The following is a 12,356-nucleotide window of genomic DNA, read 5'->3' as shown; positions in this document are numbered from 1 at the left end:
AAGCTTTATATCTATTTCTAAGCTGTTTTAAATATTTTAAATGAAATATTATTTATTGATTTATTCATATATATTTTTGACTTATCTAATAACATTTTACCACATTTTGTCATTTGACAAGAGGATCAACACCCTGCACTGGAAAAATTATTTTACAATCTGGGTAATGGTTTGAATACTGATGTGGATGGTTAAAATCAAATTGCACAACATTTTCTCCTATTTTTTCTATTCAAAGGAAAAGAAAATCAGCTTTAATTTTTTATTTTTTAGAATAAGATTTTAAACCACACAGAAATATCTCATTCTGTTTTTTATTAAATGTGTTATTATATAAAGTAAAGTATGTAAAGAGAAGGTAAATAACCCCTGGAGCAGTCTCCATTCGCTATCAGTCAATCTTGAATATCTGTTTGTGTGCGTTTTTCAAACTCTGCAACATGAGGGGCCTGAAACATATCATTTTCAAGGTTGCTTATTTTTTGTTGACAGAGTGAATGCACCGCTTTCATGTAAACTATCCAGATTGTCTCTCAGCCACACTTTTTTTTCAGCTCCTTTTAATGCATCTTCTGTTCGCTTCAGTCCATATCTCAGCAATGTTCAGCACATCACAGTGTGAATATGGAGTGGACATGTACAAAGGACACATCTGACCTTTCATAGCAGTTCTCTAGACACACAAAACTAGGAAATCTGTGAAAAATATTTCAAGCGCGTGAATAATTTGTTTATATAACACTTTGTAAAACACACAAAGCGCTTCACATCCAGAATGAAGTACATACTTTCCAAATACAAGTATACGTACATACATACATTGACCAGCACACATACACAATAATTAAAGCAAACAACCAAAATAAACAACTAAAAGCAAACAGAGTATTTATAATATGACTAACCGACAGAAATTAGTTTTCATTCGCCTTTTAAAACAAACTACTGATTCAGCAGATCTGACGGAAAGGGGAAAGCTGTTATATAAAAGCAGGGGCGAGGCCATGCAGGGCATTTAATGTAATTAATACAATTTTGTTGGCAATTTTTGCATTTATTATAGACACAGTGAGAGGGAGACAGGAAAGTTGGGGGGGGGGGAAGAAGGGATGACATGCACCAAAAGACCCCAGGTCAGACCCAGACCGACTGAGTTAGTTTGAGCAGAGCAGTTTCAGCGCTGTGTTTTTGATGGAAGCCAGATGGGAATATATAAAAGATGTTGTTTCCTTTATCAGATGGAGAAGCTGGTGAACAGCAATTTTTTCCACAACCTTAGAAATGAAGGGGCGTTTGGAAATGGGCCTGTCAGTGTACAGGGAGGGAAGACACTGGCTGTCTTGAAATAGGCAGGTTACGCAGCCAGAGGAGAAAGATTAATTGATAGTAGAGAGAAGATGAGAAGAAAATGACTGGCAGAACCTCTTTAAGAAATTTAGTAGGAATAATATCAGCAGGGCAGCATGATGGATGCATATGAGAGACTATATCCCAGAGTTCGGGCATGGAAATGGGATTGAACTCAATCAAAGAGATAAATTCCAAGTTTGAAATGTGATCTACGACTATTGATCTTGTCAACAAAGAAATTTAGGAACTTGTTGCAGTCATCCAGAATGAGTAGGGTACAGAAGTTGGATAATAGTGTTCAACAAAAACATTATGGTAATGTTTGTTATTGCTGATTAGACCAGAGAAATATGCCGCTATTGCATCTTTGATGAGTTAATTAAGTGTGGTTAATGGCTCCTTCATGTGAAGGTAGTGAACATGGAGGCTTGCTTTTGTTTCCATCTCTGCTCTATAGTCTCTTCTGTGGGAACACAGGGAATCATTTAGGCTAGTCTGGTTTTAATTGGAGCCACAGTATCAAGAGCAAAAGAGGTGCACAAATCATTAAACTAGTTACGGAGTTGTTAATATTGGAAAACTTGAGAATTGCCTTGAACAAATCAGAGGAGAGAGCTGCAGAGCCTAGCTGCAGAGTGCTTATTATGGTTTATTTCTGAAACAAATTTGGTCAGGCATCAAGTTGCAAAGTACCTGACCATATTCATGTATAAGTGTGGCCATGAGGATGAATATAAATCCCATCCACCTCCAGGGATGGTCAGAGATGCACTGTGACCACCTCTCAAATCCAACAGCGTTTACACTCTACAGACAGTAACTGCACAGCCAGAGGTGTTTCACTTGTCTTGACTTTTTTGCTCGCATACATGCAGTTATCTGAGCACCTGTTCGGCTGAGATGAAAGCAGCTGCCCTCTCCTCCGTTGTCTGCAATTTTCAAAAGTACAGAAAAGTACATATGAGAGCACAACTTGACATATTATCCACACCCACGTTTCTATCACAATGTAAACACTGCGGCGAGAAAGTGAAGTGTTGGTTATGTGAAGTGTAACAAAGTGCAGTCGTATACAGTGTGAGCGCAGCTCATCTCAATGACATCCAGATACAAACAGAAGTAACTCTGAGGCCTACAGCCTATTCTATTAGATACATGCACATAGGAACGACCTCACGCACTATGTTAGTATGGACAGACACAAAGGTTCGGTTCTGTTAAAGGCCCCATATTGTGATAAGAGAAATTTCCATGTCTGTTTTGATTATAAAGCAGGTCCAGGTGCTGTGTAAATTCTGCAAAAGTATCAAAACACTCCAGAGAGAAACCCATCAGGACTTCTGTAACTTTGTGATGTCACAACTCTACAGTCACCGCCCTTAGCCACGCCCCCATCACAGGGGGACCAAAGGGTAATTTCATCATTGAGCAAACAAGCTACAAGACAGAAAGCCAATATATCATTCCATAGCCTTTCCAAGGATATTAATATTAGAGACCAGTGGTGAGATGTTTTTTTTCTTATTTATCTGTTTCAGCGTTTTATATCCTGTTTGCACTGGTTTTATCTTTTGCATGTGTTATATGTTGTGTTTTATTGCTGTGAGTGTGTTTTTCTTTTATCTCGGGACTCCTTTTTTGTAATTCTGACCTTTTATGACTTTCTGCTGCTGGGCGTCTAATTATTGATTGCCTGCACCTGTGAGCTTTTCTTCTTCTGAAAAACATGGGAGTGCTCAATAGGAGTCAGTCCTCCTTTGCAGGTGGAAGTGGTGAAGGAAGTGAACGCCAAATAATTAAGGCACAACGGTGATCGACGGGCAGACAGCTGTGGTCGATGCCTGGCAGATGACAGCACAAGTGAGTGGTGGAGTTCTGCAAAGCGGCGGTAGACCGAGTGGAAGCTGGAAGCTGGCGGTTGACCTCACTAGAGAGGGACCCAGAGGTTTAGCACCCTGCCCTTCAGAGTGAGTAGCGTATTCTGGGGCGTGACTGGACACACTGGGTGTTTACCTTATAAGTACACTAACTGCCAGTTTTCTGAGCCTCCCACTCCCCTATAGAGACAGTTTTAATCCCCTTCCATCTGCAACCTCCATGAGTGACCAGTCCTTCTCTTTTGGGACTGTTTCTCATGGACTTTTGGCTTTATTGTTTAATTGGTATTTAAGCATTGTTTTATTTGGGACTTTTTGTTTTATTACTCATCTGGTATATTAGTATTTATCTGGACCTGGCCTCTTTGGTTTTCTGGTGCTTGCTTCTTTGGTCACAACAGTATTTCCTCTTGCACTTATTGTTTCTAATATATTTACTAATATTTAGTCTGACTTTGACTCTTTTCAACACTGAATGGTGATCCCTATTTGTATTTACTGGTGAGTTTTACCACCATGGGCACTGCACTAGTGACAAAAGAAATGTCCAACCAAACTGTCTGTGTTTGAGTGGTGCCATGTATATAATATAATATAATATCATATAATAATAATGCAGGGAACAAAAAGCCATTATCTTTGATTATGCTGCATCAATTTTGATTCTTTTCTTCCAATTGTCCAGACAGTGAGTCAGACAGTGATTGAAAAGCACAATGCTGCAGATATGAAGAATTTGTAAGTTTTTTTGGAAGACACTGACAAATGATGTCCTGATGACAGGGGCATCAGAAAACACCCACAAGTCATTTTGGAAGGCAGTGACAAATGGCCTGTTTTGTTGCTTACAGAAGTTTGGAGGACTTTTTGAAGTTACATGCCCTTACTATGCAGTGGGGTACATTTCAATTGTACAAAGGGCAAATGCCATATGTACATTTAAAGAGCTATGTCTCTCTATAATCATCACTCCTGTCCATACTGGCCATAAAATGATTCCTTTGTTTAGCTGTAGCTAATATGAGGCCTCAAAAATCTGAGCTAGCCAAATCAAGTGGTTATCCTGACTGTCATGTGTAGGTTGTTGCAGGTGTTTTGTCCAGGTGACAATCCCACATACAACTACCAGCAATGTTGGGCAAGTTCACACCTCACAAGAGCTCAAAGTTCAGTTTACACAAATGAAAATGTACTAATTCACGTTCTTTATTCACAATTATGAATTTTGAAGTTCACAGGGGAATTACAATCCCAAAAATGAACTGATTCACGTTCATTTCTTCCATTTTTAAAAAATGAGCTGTTCTTTTTCTGTAAAACCTCCTCCATTCATCCCCACCCATCAATCATCGCCACTTCCCAAACTAAATGAATTACTGTTTACTACTATAAAGGGGCAATATATTGAATATACTAGACGTATCACGGCTTGTTCCGCTCAGCCATTGTTGCGTTTACAATACAAGAGGTTATAATATGTCCTCTGAGCAGATTGGGCAGATTGGAGGCTACAGTGACTCGGTATCGGAAAGTGATGAGATGGTCCGGATGGGCCATGGCTAGCTGGTTAGCATGCTAACTTTACTAGAAGAAAAGAAATGGTAGAAATAGAAGCAAAACAAGAGTTAACATTGGTGTTCCTTTCCACCTCTGGAGACAGCTGTTGGTGAGTAAAGGAATGAAGGTTGATGCTGAACTCGCAGCACGTCTTCTATAGAGCTGTTAATGCTAATGTTGCAATAGCAAAACTTACAAGCAGCTGTAAGACTCTCACCCATGTTTTAGTAGTTGGCTAAGTAGTTTAAGAACTTTCCTCTGTATCTGTTAATACAATGCGGAAAATGTTAACGCCACCATTATTTGGATGTTATAATGCATCCATCGATCCATCCATCCATTACTTACTCCCTCACATCCTGTGAGAAGGGCTGAGGCCTATCCCAACACAAACTGATTCAATTGCATATGTAAAAGGTTGGATTTGTGGTTCATAATTTCAGGTCATTTCACAACAGACAGCAGTGTCAAAAACTAAATTAGAAATAACTTCTCCATGTCTCTTTTAATAGCTTAAAAATTGTAGAGGCAATCTAATCTCTTCTTGTCGATAGAAACATAAAGCATCCGTCCTATAAAGTCTAGATTTTATAGAGAAAATAATAAACAGATAGTAAGTTATAAGACCGCCCACACAATACCATAAATGAGGATGAGAGATTTTTATTTGAGATAGATTTATTTCATTCAGTCAAAAAGGGCAGGAAAAAGGAACATCTTCAGTTCATATCAGTCAGTTACAAATGGCACAGTCCAAATGAATAACACAGTTGAATTCATCAGCAACTCTAACCCCTTTTCATTTTGATAAATTTCCCATTTTATTACAGTTAACTGTCCCCGTTGACACCAGTTTCTAATACATGAGCCGTCTCTGTGTATTTTGTTATCCCTGTGAGGATCTGTTTTTGGTTCCCCTTTTTCAGATTCATAACTTGTGTCATTTGCAGCCCCTCTGTTCAGCAACGCGTGTAATATACTGTGCTGTTTATGGCTGCATAGTAAAATAGAAAATGAAAGAATAGTCAGTTGGATTACCGCTGGCCCAGAACAGAAAACAGATATTTTTCCACACTCGCTCGCTCTGAGAACATGATATTGTCATTTTTATGACTTCTCTCTCTGTGTCTCTCTACAATAAACAAAAGAAGTATGGCCTTCATTACCAGAGAATCCCAGCTTCAATTTCCTCAGAAAAGATTGTGATGTGAAGGAATACGTGTATGAAAATTTCCTGTTAGAGTTGGCTGTTAAACTGACTGTGAAATGGGTTTCTGAACATGGAAGCGTCCAGCGGATTCTGTTGGAAAAAGCGAGTGGGCAGCTCTTCTAAAAGCCACCTACGATCTTAACAACAACCCCGGAGTCAAAGGTCCTCAGCTCTGCTGCAATCTAGTTGTCAGTCCAGTGCTGCCTCATGCCAAGTGTGCAGCTCCTCACTCTTCTTCCTCTTTATTTCTTTCTCCCTCTTAAGTGCTGCAGTAACCTTATATTTGTACAAATGTGTCATATCATTATCTCAAGCTTTTGTTTCCTTCACAACCTATAGTGAATCGTGAATAGACATTTAGATTCCAGATACCAACTCTACAGTGCTTCCACTTCACAAAAGCAGAAATCTATAGCGGACTGAGTCAGCCACGCTGAAAGGTAAAAAGGAAGGATCGACCACCAGGCAGGAGAACAATTACCCATAGGGGCACTGCTTTGCACTGCATGGAGTCATGTGAAGCCAGTGGTAGGAAACAGCAAAGGCTACCAGTGAGGAAATTACTGCTGGACATGAAAAAGTGTAGAAATGAGGCAGAGAATTTGAGGAGGAAGAGGGGAGGGGGAGGGATCAATAAAGTAATCTTTAGTCATAGGCAGAGCACAGGCCCAGTGCTCAGGATTACTCAGTATGGGGCCATTACATGGAGAGGCCAGCAAAGCAATTATGAGTCTTGGGAGGAATTGACAACGAGATCCCCACGGGGAGAAATGATAGCAGCTAAAAAGATGGGAAAGGGAGCGCTAGGGTGTAAGTGTGTGTTAGTGTGTGAGCATGATGGAGCGAGCCAGAGAGGAAATATCATTAACTTGCCCTCCCATCCCTTCACCCGACGCAATAACCCCCCGCCCCTCTAAGCTTTTTATGCTGTCTCCTCATATGATGTAACATGGAAACTACATAGAAAGCTTTCCACCTAGTGTTCACACTGAGAATAGAAGCACTTCAGCTGCTTCTCAGACTCTCTCTCTCTCCCCTTCTATCTTTGTTACTGTGAATAAGATTGAACTGCTGCAAAACTGCAGGGGGCGCTTCATACATACATTCAACACCACCAGCTGAAGTCATGAAGCCAGAATTCAGAATTTACCAGAGAAATGTCTTGATTCTTATTAGGTAAGTTGGCAGCTGTTGAAAGTTTCATATACCTCACTCTAAATACAAACCAACTAAAGCCAAACTACTTGAAGAACAGTGTTACTGTGTTTTTAAACAAACACTGAAAGTTTTATTTTTTCCTGGAACAGTGTACAAGGCAGTATATACAGTACATGTGTCCAATTAAAAGAAAATCAGTAACCAAAGGGAATCAGGACTTCTGTAACTTTGTGATGTCATAACTGTACATTCACTGCCCCCAACCACGCCCACAACACGGCCCATCCAGACCAATCATCCAACCCTTTTTTTTGGTTGTTTTAACCTACCGTCATCACCATGGTTACTATAATAACGATCATGGCTTGGTTAGGTTTAGGAGAAGATTGTGATTTGGTTTCAAATAAGTACTTTCACAATATTAGACGATCTTTGTTGTCGTGGTTACAACAATAACAACGTGGTTAACTCTGTCGAACGATCGTGGATAATAGCAACAACAAACTGCAACTTTCACATGGGAATCGAACACACGGCTCTCCTGTGTCATAATCATCCATCCACCACAACCTCCTCCTGACGTGGACTTTGTCTCTTTACTCCAATCGTCATAATTACTACAACCACTAGATGTCAGCTAGCAACAAAACGTAACTACGGGTCATAATAACCTGCTGCACAGACAACCTAGGGCTCGTTTTAACAAAGAATAATGCAGGAAATAAAACCATCCATTCAGAACCACTGGTTGGAGTCATGAAACCAACATTCAAAATTCACCAGTGAGTGAACTCTGGTTAGTTTCTCAAAGGTTTCATTAACTCTCACACCTTCCACAACTTTCACATTTTCTTGACAATGACAAATTCCACTGAGTCAAAGATAAAAGTTCAGCCGATTACATCAGTTGAGTGTGAGATTTTACAGTGCAAACCTGAGACTTCATGCACCTTAGCACAATACCTCTCCTCATTAGTGTTAACTCTTCTCTCTGCCTCTGTGTTGCTGTCTTGCCTTTTAAGGTTGTTCTTTCAGCCTTCCCCTCTCAGCATCTCTTTGCTCCGTCGCTTTTGTGTTCCCTCCACAATTTACGTTCTGGTTATTAAAATGATTTACCCCCTCCGTTTCCCTTAATATCAAGCTACTTTTCCCAGCATGTGCTATCGACCTCACCCTCTTTCACTACCCATATCTGGCTTGCTCTTTCAGCCATTTTGCTCTTACAGATAATCTGTCTCTCATGAGACTGTATTATCAACCTTTACTTTCTTCTGTTCACGCGTTCCTTGTCCTCCGCACATATCACGTCCTCCCTCTCACACTCTCGTTATTATTCCTTGCTCGCTTGCAATCTCAATTTCATGTTTTTATTCTGTTCTTTCTATCCCCCTTCCATTGTCACCTTCTCTTGATCTCTCCAATGATTCCCCATCTCTCTTTTTTCTTCTCCTTCCAAACAATGGAGGAGCTCCATTGTTTGATTCTGCCCTCCCACTACCTTTCTTACCTGTGACACAGCTAATCCATGTGGTGAAAAAGGGGTATGAGTGTGTGTGTGTGTGTGTGTGTGTGTGTGTGTGTGTGCGACCATCACAACCAACCAAAGGCATTTTTGGTTTATTTTGGTGATCTACAGATCAGATATCCATCTGTGCTTCTAAGAGGAATGATTTTCACGTTAATTAACATAATTAAATTCACCTTTATTCAGTCCCACCCCACTTCTTGCCTGTTTTCAAGTGATTTGTTGTTTAACAAGAACCTTAAAAAAGGCATAGACCCATCCACACAGACAGTCTTTGAGGTCCATGAGGGTTTAGGGCTTAGTCCTACTGTCAAATCATCAAGTGCATGAGGGCACTCTGGCAGACATTTTGAGCCCTTCATGCACACTTCCCATGAGTCCGTGTTTGTACGGACTTTGCCTGAGGGTATTACCCACACTTCATTACGTTGTGACATTACCATGGTTACCAGGTGACATTTTTGGTGCCTGGAAACAAAAAAATTTAAAAAAAAAAATCAATTTAATGATATGATACAGAGCATCAACCTCTGTCCGTGTTTTTACTGCGGTGTGGGCAGTGCAGTGGACGTCAGTGTCACAGACTTAAAATTAGATTTGGCATCTTAAAGACGAACTCCACCATTTACACACATTAAAGTCTGTTATGGGGAGCACAACTGCATAGCCTATGTGAAAATAGTTGTATAGGAGCCTTTTGTGGCTCCAGAGGGAGCTGTGTAAACTCTGATAAACTGCCTAAACTCATGTCATTTGAAGCTGCGTCAGTTAAGGCTGAAGACTGCAAATCCAAACATGTAAAAACTCATGAAAAAACTCGAATGTGTGGAATTACACAAACATGAGCTGACCAGATCTCCTTATCCTGCTCCTCATCGCTGCTTGAGGCGAGCAGCTTGAGGCTACATTTGCCGCTACTAGCATAGCATGCCTGAAGCTGTACAGCAGAGTTAATGGAGTCAAGTTGCTTTGTGGGTAATGTAGGTGCCAGGTTTTGACAAGGAAAAAAAAAAAAAAAGACAACTGGTTCTGCTGGATTGATTTTGATCCGGATTCTTCACCCTGATCCAGCTGGTGGTGCTCTAAAGACGACTACCTAGCTCACCTAAGCCTAGAAACCTGTGCACCATTTAAGTCTAGTAGATCATGTCCTCCACTTGCAGGATCCCAAAGATCCTCATAAAACATGTATAACTGAATGCGTATGTGTGTTCATGTACTACATGTGAGTCCACAGCTGGCTGCACGCCTCTGAGTGTAGCGTGTTTGATGTGATCTTAGGGAATTGCCACAGAGACATTGCAGGAATGCACAGAACGTGTGTCCCTCGGAGGTCACGTTTATGAAGTCGCAGTGGGAGACGGATCACCGAGGCTCTGCAGATACACTCACCGGCCAAGCTTTACACTCGCACATGGGAGAGGTGCAACGCATGTTGGGAACACGACGACTGGTGCGGAATACCAATGGTAAACTTACATATCTCAGGGGGCACGCATGATGCGTGCAGCTCATACACATACACACACACACACACACACACACACACACACACACACACACACACAGTACAGGGGTGATCCCTCTCCACCGTGTATTTGAGTAATATATTCTGCTGCGGTGAGTTGGTGAGTGTACACATTTGGGTTAATTGCATCCTCCATCTGTTGCCTGCTCCCTACAGGGAAGACGATGGTAATAAAAAAGTAGCTTTTAGAAATATGGTCAACGCTTCAAGAAGCATCGAATACAAAACAAATGTTCCACACTGCAGAGTCGTTCCAGCTGAACTGCAGATACTTTTTATGTTATACTGTAAAAACAAAGTATAAAAGGTCCCATATTTTACACTTTTCCGGTGTTTTATTTTTTTTTTTATCTGTAAGAAGATATATTTGTGGTTTTAGGTACCAAAACTAGAATTACCGCCTCGTGGTTGAATGCCTCCACCAACCAGCCAAGTTGCAGGAAATATGAAAATTGTGTTATAATTTGTGAAGGGATTTGTGAGGCCAAAAACATGTTTTGTGAGGTCACATTGTTTCCCCCGAAGTAATGAAATTCCCTTTGGGCGTTCCTGATGTGAATGAATGAAGCCCGAGTTTGTCATACAACCTCTTGATTTAGTGGTTTAAATGATTTAATGGGAATGATTAACGTGCCATATCCTATAAAATCTCTTTTAATCATATTATTTAACGTCATTAAATAAATTTGTTAAAATCCCAGAGGAGGATTTACTTTCTGCACTTTTTTTTTTTTTTTTTTTTTTTAAAGCAGGACACAAACTCATTTCACTCCCCTGGAGTTTTCGTCTTCCTCCAGCTCTGTGTCTAAAAGCTCACGAAAAAGAATCGTCACTTGTTGGTGTAAAAACACAAAAACACGAACATGCCAGACCACTCCTACACTGTCCATTTCAATTGAGAAGATTTTCATTTATACTATTACTGAATTGCCTATTTTGACCCAGAGATTAATACCAAATTAAGTAATTGATAATATCCCAATTACAGCGAAATCCATCCCCCAGCGGGCCAACACCGTGCCTGAGTAGCATACTGTAATTACACAGTCAGCTTGAATTGGTAGGGGGTATATGGGTCACAACTGAGCCCCAGGCACGCTATTACACATGTGTACTACTGTTTTCACAGCATGGGTCAGGAAGCGAAGGTGGGTGGCAGGAAGATTAAAATGAGCATCATATTAAAGATATTTTACTGTATGAGGTGGATGAAGCTGCTCCCACGTACCTGTAACACAGCAGTTAAATCCTCAATGTCATGAATAAAAACATGAGAAGCCCTCGATTGGTTTTATCTTGCAGGTGAGAGGTCTACTTTTCCAACTAGCTTTGTATGTGTGTGTGTGTGTGTGTGTGTGTGTGTGTGTGTGTGTGTGTGTGAAGATGAAGCACATTCCACTCATGAACATTCAGGAAGAGAGGAAATGCTTTATTATCCAGCTGCTGCCAACACTGAGCCTGTGGCAGCCAATGAGCTGCTGTTCAGAGGTTATCAGTTTAATATCCATCAGTGTCGCCCTTTTTTATAAGTTTTTCTGATTTATCCTTTTTTTTTTTCTCTTTTTTTTTGAATCGTTAAATTATATATTAGCCTGTACATGATGTTCTGGATTTGGTTTCAAAGTCAATGTCATAATATAATAATACAAAATCCCTTCACCATATTTTAATAGTTGTATAAACTGGATCAAATGTATAGATATTTTCATATTAATAGCCAAACATGCTTAAATATCAACCTCCAAAACCCAAACAACTTGTTTCCCAGAAACAACACAACATGTTAGGAACACAGTTCGGCCAAGAAGAAATAAATACAAGCCCTGCAGCAAACTTACATTAAAAAGGAGCATTTCTTTAAATGTCAATGCACTGCTACTTTTTCATTTCATAAACTTAAAAATTTTGAAAATTAAAAAAAATAAACAGTAATTGTAGCATGTGAAAAAGGGGTGTGTGTAATGAGGAAGTAAGAAAGATGAGCTTCAGACCCAGTTTTCCCTTCTTCTTTTTTTTTTTTAAATTCACTTTTGAAATGGGAAAACCATGTTAAGCAAGATATTAATCATAACGTCACTAATGTTTCTAATCCCACGTTTAAGGTAAGGTATTCTTTTCATGAAACGCTGCTCCTTTTTTCTGCAGACACAC

This window comes from Seriola lalandi, unplaced genomic scaffold, assembly GCF_002814215.2.
Source record: "Seriola lalandi dorsalis isolate HSWRI2012SDOR001 ecotype SW California unplaced genomic scaffold, Sedor1 jcf7180002054824, whole genome shotgun sequence".
Classification (NCBI taxonomy): Eukaryota; Metazoa; Chordata; class Actinopteri; order Carangiformes; family Carangidae; genus Seriola; species Seriola lalandi.
The sequence above is the reverse complement of the archived record's forward strand: the minus strand, read 5'-3'. Positions refer to the sequence as shown.